The sequence below is a fragment of the Fukomys damarensis genome, unplaced genomic scaffold, assembly GCF_012274545.1.
Source record: "Fukomys damarensis isolate Sample0158 unplaced genomic scaffold, DMR_v1.0_HiC HiC_scaffold_14, whole genome shotgun sequence".
Classification (NCBI taxonomy): Eukaryota; Metazoa; Chordata; class Mammalia; order Rodentia; family Bathyergidae; genus Fukomys; species Fukomys damarensis.
Genome location: NW_022900926.1, coordinates 51,457,933 through 51,466,963, shown reverse-complemented (window position 1 = coordinate 51,466,963; position 9,031 = coordinate 51,457,933). Strand labels below are relative to the sequence as shown.

At 35.6% G+C, this 9,031-nt stretch overlaps 1 non-coding gene across 1 annotated transcript; it reads right to left on the bottom strand.

Annotated features, from left to right (window-relative positions):
- Positions 1–6,392: 6,392 nt before the first annotated feature.
- Positions 6,393–6,522, bottom strand: LOC117286065. Its single transcript, XR_004517203.1, has one exon. It is a non-coding gene; the product is annotated as a small nucleolar RNA SNORA40 (small nucleolar RNA).
- Between the last annotated feature and the right edge of the window lie 2,509 nt (positions 6,523–9,031).

Here is a 9,031-nt window from a genome sequence, read left to right as displayed (position 1 = left end):
ATATTTTCTACTTTCAACAACAAAAATGGCTAACCCTATGTGCTCCCATAACCTCAAAAAGAAAACTATTAAGTCCTTAAACATCTCCTGCTGAAAAAATAAAGACTTTTACCGTAATCAAATCATCTCACCATAGCTTTTAGTGGGTTTTGCTTATCTACTTAGCAATAACAAAGAAATCATCTAGTAAGCAGAAAAAATTACCCTTACCACATCTTAAAATATATACAATCTCAGCAGAGCTCTTGTAAATGCAATCTCTGGGTGGAGGCAGAGAAAGTTCTATGAATATCATTTTATCTATCCAGGGCAGGCCATGACATCATATTACAGCTTGCCATTGCTATGAATTTTGTTCTGTGACAAGAATCACAATGGCCTGGTTTTGCCTGAGCATTAAAAAAAACACACAAATGATTCTGACTGGTGTGGCTATTTCTAATCTCTTCTTCCTTCTGTATGGCATGTGACATGACACTGGCTGACACTTCCATCAGAAGTGTTCAAACTATTATTTTATCATCCAAAGTAGCAAGTTTCTCCTAAACACCAGGATCAGCCTTCCACAGCTGTTGAATTACCAAAAGATTTTTTTTGTAGAGTAGACGGTGTTTATTTTTTTATTGATTTTCAATCAAGTGGAATCTCTAAATTTTTTTAAAAAGCTTATTGTTCTCCCTGAATACTACAGACACCCTTATTTTACCACAGCAGATACCTAGAAACAAAACACTGGTCTCACCAGAGAAAATTTGGCAATAAGAGCATCAGAAATTCAAGTCAACTATGGAAGAATTACTGTTAGCTGGCAGCTTTCAATTCTAAACAAAGTGGCATAAGCCTATGGATTTGACAAAAGTTTCTTAGAACCAAAAGATAGCTTTAATTTGCACAATCTGAATTTTGCCCCAAGCCTACCTCATGCTCCAACCATAAGACCAACACTATTAGCCCACATGTTCAGCACCTAGCCCCCTGCACCAGAAGTTGCCCATAGTCAACTATAATTGTACCAATCACTTTATTTTACATCTTCTGTTTGGCATAAAATCTAGCGTGAAAATAACATGGCCTGTGAAATAGGTAGTGCTGGCTCTGGTGCTTATGATCTCTGTGGCCTTGGATAAGGTCTATAAGTACATATGATAAAATTCAGCTTTAGAGACTGGATCAAGAATTTATGTTATGTAGCAAAGTCACTGATTTGAGGTTGTTGTTGTTGTTGCTATTGCTGTCACCATTGTTGGTTTTATTCCAAAACAATAGCTGCAAACTGGAGCTTCTTGTTCCATCCTGTGCCCCACCCTAATTATGGGTAGTCAATTTTATGAGTAGTCAATTTTAATGATTATTTTTATCTTTCTCCAATGATGAAATTATACTACATATTGAGTATTCATTTTTAAAATTTGTATCTAAAATGGAATACTACTCAGCCATAAAGAATGAGAAATTAGAGTCATTCATAGGAAAATGGATGCATACTGCAGTCACACTCTTGATGGGGTTTTTTTGTTTTGTTTTGTTTTTGGTACCAGGGATTGAATTCGGGTCCTTGTGCTTGCAAGGCAGGCCACCGAACTGCTGAGCTAAATCCCCGGCCCCTGCAGTTATACTCAAGTGAAATAAATAAGTCACACATTTGTAAATACTGAATAGTTTCTTTGGTGTGAAAAACTATAATTGTACATAAGATCCTAATAGTATACTTGGCAATGTGTAATAAAGAAAAGGGCTAAAAGGTGTAGGGAAAGTGGGAAGGGTATGGGAAAGAAAATAAGGGAAAAGGAAAATATGAGAAAATGAAAAAATGCAAATAAAGTGTTTGTAAATAGGGAAGGGAGGAGGGGGTGAAAGGAGGGCAGGGATAAGGGGGAAAAAATGAGAACTAAGACCTGTCATGTAAAGGTACAAGATCCCAATGATGAATGTAACTGCATTGTATACCTAAAATGTACCAATAAACTCAATGAGAAAAAAATAAAATAAATTTTGTATCTAATATGCCCCTCTAAGAGCACTGAAATTCACTACTCTGGTTTTTCAAATGGAAATAAAAAAGTTTTCTGATTATTAAATTAAATTAATCCATGTAGTTATTAACTAAAAAGCATAGAGTATGAAAACTGAAGTCTAAGAAAGAAGTCTAAGAGTATAAGATACACATGAATTCTCAGAGAATGAATAAAATTTTTTTTCAGGAAGATTGACTGCATTCTTGTGTTTAGGAAGTATGTAATCACTTCAACGTACTTTGGAGTGAGATGTCTATCTCTCACCCTTGCTTAAGCCCTCCCTCTAAAATGAAAGCTGGAAATAGGTTGTGGCTGTGTCAAAGCATAGGCAATAAAGCAAGATGAAAATTTTGGCCATGCCTGCAAATTACTATGACAAAGCAGCAATGTCAGAGAGATGCAGTCGAAATATCAGCAGTCTCTTGGCAGTTCAAGGGGAGCACTGCACACATTTGAGTTCATAGTAGATACTCCAAAAATGGGTGCTATCAGTATTCTTTGTTCTTCAGTGCTACCCCTCTAGATTATTAGTCCTGGCAGACAAATTCAGCAGGCATTTTCTATCTATCTATTCTATCCCCAGGACTGGTCCAACAACCTCAAGGGCTGAAAAGAGCTACAAGCTCTGCAGCAGCTTCCCTTCTTTTCCTGGAGCTTTCCCACAGGCTAACCCAACAACAGGAAATCCCTGCCAACACTGGCAGAGGGGATGCAAGAACTAGCCTGCAATGTTCTATTTGAGCTCCAACTCATTTATTATTGTGTCTTTATTCATGTTTGCAGCTGTTGCTCTTGTGTGCATTATTTTTAGAAGCTAAAAAACACCAACTGGAGGAAAGAAAAGGTGCTTTTTCTTACATTTTTCAACATTTAAAGAAAAATAAATTATAAATTCAGGAGGACATTTTATATAAATTGTTAAAAATAGTATCAGATATACTTTCAAAATATTTTGTGCATCTCATAATTTAGGAAATTATTTTCACAACAAATTTGAAAACTGAAATACACATACCTGAGAGGTGGGAGGTGGGAAATAAAAGATGAAACAATGTGCCAGATGCCCCCCCAAATTCCTGTACACTCAGAGCTAACCAGTCCACATGATCATAGTCAATATGGTAATGGAATTTCATATTTCTAATGCTGAATCAAGTTTGTTCAGGGATGAAGAGACATGATATACTCTATATATAGGGACCTGGTTGGTGATGGAGAAAAATAAACTGCACACATTTGAGTTCACACATTATATAATACATAGAAAGCAGGAAAATTCAAACCTTGTAAAACAGAAGAGAAATGGACTACAAGATTCAAAAGAAGGAGAAAGAACAAGAGAGCTTACCTGGAGAAGAAGTTGACATTTCAGCTAAGATTCAAAGAATGAACATATTTTTCCCAAACATGGGAATTCAGAGAAACAGCACATACGATGTATTTGAAATGCTGAAGTTCAAATATTCAAAACTCAGTGCTATTATGATTCTAGTCAGATATTTTCATATTTTTATTTTTCTGTAATGTTGCCTCTAAGTTGCACATAGTACAGTACTGTCATGAGAGAACTTATTGTAGCTTATTTTTATCTGTTGTGCAAGTTGGAACTGTGTAAATATACATCAGCATTATTTTTCATTAAATGTGACTTAGTTACAGCAGCTTGCTAATTAAGTTGCAGTTTATCAACACACGGAAACTGTTTCCACTAATGTCAAAACACATTTGCATTGCTAAATAGCAGTAATGTTATTTTGTATTGAGAGCATCTCTGAAGGCTTGGGTTGCAGTGATATTTGTCTGAAAGCCAAAATAATATGAGGAATAGGCTTACCTGATACTTTAAATTTTATTGGAACATATTGGAGGGAAATGAAGCTACCTTTATCCTCATTATAAAATCCTTTTAATATCCAGCCATCTATAACTTTAATGTCTTTTTTCTGTTAACTATACTTTTAATTGAAGATACAAATCTAATAAGAATTCTATCATCCCAGGAAGGGGTATAATTCAGGAATATCTCCCTTTCTTCATATAGAGGATGAAAAAAGCCCATGAATGCATTGTGGTTTTGAGTTAGTATTGATTTTGATCTGTTTTGTTGTCATAGCAGTTTGTTTACTTTTTTGCTCTCAGGACTCAAAAAGAAAGAGTCTTTATCATACACCTTTTTCCAAATTTTGACCACTACTTTAATCTATATTTCAATTTCAGGAAGAGGTTCTAGTTAAAAACAAAGATTTCGCATCCAGGCCCAAGGATCTTTTCTCTCCTCCTCTGTCTCCTACTTGCCTCTGGCTTCTTCAATTCCCTCCTCCCTTCTTCTGCTTCTCCTTTTCTTCTTTTGGTTCTCTTTCTTTCCTTCTTTCTTTATTTTATGTTCTTTCTTTCTTTCCTTCTTTTTTTTGCCTTTTTCTTTTCTTCTTTCTTCAACCAACATAAGAGGTTTGGGGGGGGTGTTTGTTTGTTTGTTTGTTTTGGTACCAGAGATTGAACTCAGAACCTTGTGCTTGCAAGGCAGGTGGCAGCACCACTGAGCTAAATATCCCTGGCCCCAGCATCACAACTATTTTACTATAATGTGGTTTGGCATACATTGTTCTGTGTTGTTGTTCTCAAATCCACATCAGAGGGCTCATTGCTTTGCTATTCTTTGTCCTAACTGATGGGCCACCATGCAAATCTTCACATCTCAATTTAGACCAGCCACATTTCAGTGGCCAAATGTGTACAGCATGAGTCAGGATATACCTATTTCTGGGCTGTCTGCCTTTGAAGAACTAGTACACTGAGGTCCCTGCTTCTCTTGACAGCAGGCAGCCTTTCCTTCTCATCTTCCAGAATCCCTAGATTCTGTTTTCCATATCTCAACATCTTCCTCACATTCTTCACTATTGGTGCTGTGAAAAGCACAAAAGATAGATTGGTTCAGTCAGGTCTCCAGGGCCTGTTCATCTGAAGAATGGAAAAGCAATCTGAGTATCATTAAGAGAATATTTCTTGATGGGATTGCTGGTGACAGTGGGTTTGTTGCCCAATTTACATTCTCGTGTTATTTCACTGTGTGAAGCCAGGTTTTTACTTACTTGACAGGTTTTCATTCCATTGTCTCACTATAACTGCTGATCTGATCTCTAAACTTACTGATTAGTTTCAATCTTTTTCAGATTTATGTGATGAAGTTGGCAGATTAGTCAGCCAACAAACCTGTCCTAGAAGCCCTTGGCAATTTCAAGTTCCCATTCAAAGACACTAAGATATTTTATTATTTTCTACCCAAATTTATCACTATTTAGTTATTTTCTTGCTGGTGGTGGTGGAGGTGATGAGGGTTCCAGCTATATTTGGCTCCTAACACAATAGAACTTATCTTAGAAAAGAGTAATGCTGAGCCTTAATAATACAGTTAGTGGAAAAGAGGATTTGACCAGGACCAAGTAACATGGGTTTGAGGAACAACCAGAGCTGGCCCAATCCTTACAGCCATGTGACCCAGAGCAAGGGACTCAATTATACATAGAATCATGGGAGAATCATGACCTCAAGATCTCTCAGTTGCTCTTGATAGAGTACCAGCCATAAAGAATGAAAAATTAGTCATTCATAGGAAAATGGACACATATTGAGGATATACTCCTAAGTGAAATAAATAAGTCACACATGTATAAATACTGAATAGTTTCTCTGGTGTGAAAAACTATAATGGTACATAAGATCCTAATGATATAATTGATAATGTGAAATAGGAAGAAAAGGGCTACAGGTGCAGGGAAAATGGAAAGGATAGGGGAAAGGTAATAAGGGCAAAGGAAAAAAATGAGAAAATGGAAATAACGTTTTTGTAAATAGGAAAGGGAGGAGGGGGTGAAGGAAGGGCAGAGATAAGGGGAAAACATGAAAACCAAAACCTGTCATGTAAAGGTACAAGATCCCAATGATTAATGTAACTGTACCATATACCTAAAATGTACCAATAAACTCAATGAGATTAAAAAACTGTGGAAATTTCAAACTGATGTTACTACTTACTACATTTAAATAATATGATCAACACACAGTAAGACATATCTTCAACTCCACCCCCATGTTCAAGACATTTTCATTAAGAAAAGAAGAAAAGCTATCCTCATGTCCCAAAACATGAAATTGAAATTCAAAATCTAGAGTTGAGATTCAGCTCATATCCTATGCTTTATAACAAACTTTAGTCTCAGAACAAAATTTAATAGTTATTAACATATTCTATCCCTTTAATCTGTATTTAGGTTGTAATTTTTTTGTTTTTGCTTTGTTTTCTATAGTCTAGGCTTTATTCCTACTGCCTCAGCCTCAAGACTCTCAGAATCACAGGCTTGTACCACTGAGGCTGGAAGTAATATTCCTTATTATATGTATCAAAAGTCATACTGAACAATGAGCTCTGGGTTGCAAAAGAGGATTTATTATTTGCACTTTTCCATTAAGTCTTAGTCCACAAGTTAAGACAAAAACACACACAAGTGCCATGTTGATAGTTTTGCAATTTCTCATAATCCAAGGAAATCTTTCTAACATTGATACCTCTTACTGTCTTTTTTTGTTTGTTTGTTTGTTTTTTGAGACATGGTCTCACTATGTAGTGAGACTGACCTGGAACTCACTATGTAGCTCAGGCTGGTCTCTAACTCACAGTGATCCTCCTGCCTCAGCCTCCCAAGTGCTGGGATTACAGGTGTGCACCACCATGCCAGGCCCCTCTTACTGTCTTTAGAGAGCCAAAATTAAGTCAAAGATCACAGTTTTTATTTACTGTAAGCAACCCAGGTTCTAACATACTTTCTGCTCAAAAACTTGAGAATTCTTGGTCTTATAACGGAGACAAAGGTATTACTACATAAATACAGTAGGAAAGGCTGGACCTGATTACCAGAAATTTAAATACTGCCTTAGAAACATGTGATTTTTTTTTTAGTTGCAAAGTAGAAGTTACTTTAAATCAATTCTCATCATCAAAACATAGTTCAAATGTTTTTCAATATTATACTTTCTGGGAAGGGTAGGGGAAAGGAAAGAAGGAATAAGAAAAATATGAGAAAAGAAAAAAATGGAAACAAAGTCTTTGTAAATATGGGATGGTGGAGGTAGTGAAGGGAGGGCAGGGGTTTGAGGAAAAAATGAGAACCAAGATCTGTCATGTAAAGGTACAAGATCCCAATGATGAATACAACTGTACTGTTTACTTAAAAAGCATTAATAAACTAAATAAGATTTAAAAATGATACTTTCTTCTCCTTCATGGTTATGTCTAGCCAACATAATTACTTCAAATTGATCAACAATGAGAAAATACTGACCCAAAACGGAAACTGGAAAAAGTACCTTAGTTCTCAAGAGAAAAGAAAGGTTGGGATGCTGTTATAAGCACCTTTTTTGTATTCACAGAGATTTGTAAGGCTTTACTTTGGTAATTCCTCAAGAATAGAACACTGCAGACAATCCTCCATACAGCATAACCAGGAAAAACTCAGCACTGGAAAACCGGTTATACCCAGTGATAAGATTGAATCTAGATCCATCTGTATTACACTGTTTCAAAATACAATCTAAATGGACCAAAGACATAAATATTAAAACAGAAACAATCTGCTGGAATATAGGTAAAATGCTTGAAGACATTGGCACAGGAAAGGACTTTCTAAACAGAACCCAAATGCACATGAAATAACATCAAGAATCAATAAATGGGATTATATCAAATTAAAATGCAAAGGAAATAAATGCAAATTAAAACAACATTCAGATTCTATCTTACTCCGGAATGGCTATCATCAATAAAATCAAATAATAAGTAATGCCGGAGAAGCTACAAGGGGAAAAGAGCAGCTTCCCTGGTAGCAATATAAAATGAGAATGGAAATTCCTCAAAAAACTAAAAATAGAAATTGCATTTGATCCAGCTATTGCCCTTTGAAATATCTTCACAAAAGAGTTAAAGACATCATATTATAGTGATACATATATATATCTATGTTTATAACACCACAAATCATAATAGCTACATCTTGGAAGCAGCCTATATATCCAGTAACAGATGAATGGATAAATAAAATATCATTTATACATAATGAACTATTATTCTGCCACAAAAAATAAATTTTGAGTCATTTGTAGAAAAGTGGCTGCACCTTGAGATCATAATGTTAGGCAAAACAAAACAGAGGCACAAGCTTAAATATCACATGGTCTCTCTTATATGAGAAACCCAAAGCATCAATAATTAAAGAGGAAAATAAAAGGTATATGGTAGGAAATATGGAGATAAATCTTTTGCAAGTGGGAAGGAGATCTAGAGATGGAAGGAGGGAGAAGGAACAAAGGGGAAAGGAAATAAAAAGAATTGAGATATGTTATGTGTATGTACCTACTACCTATGATAATGTAAACATTATGTACTACAAACGTACTAATGAAAAATAAATGAACATTAAAAGAAAAGAAGAAAAGTCCAACATTGGGTTATCCCTCTACTGTTACATGTTGCAATTGTGGTAATGGCCTCCCTCCTAAGCTGTGACCCTCCTGAGTCCTACAGTGAAGGCTTCCTCTCCAAATATTAGTTGGACTCAATCCCTTCAAGATCCTCTTCATCTCAGTCCTGCTGTGGTCACTTTCCTTGTTCAAACCTCAGCTTGGTCTCACTGTCTTGAGATGGTGGTGGTTGTTTTTGTGGTTGTTGTTGTTGTTGACAACTATTTGTTAGGACAGTCTCCAATGAGTAAAACTCAAGGTCTAAGCCTACCAGCTTCTCTGTCAAAGTAGCCTCTTAATAAACTCTATCATTTTCCTCATGTTTTCCATGAAAAGAAAGTGTTTGTTTTGTGCATCCTAGGAAATTTATGGCCTTGGCTATAAGCAGTCCAAATTAGTCATTTTTTAGTTTAATTACTATTTTATTTTTTAATTTGTTTCTGTTATATTTTTATTGGTATATTTTGTATAGACAATACAGTTATATTCATCATTAGGATCTTGTA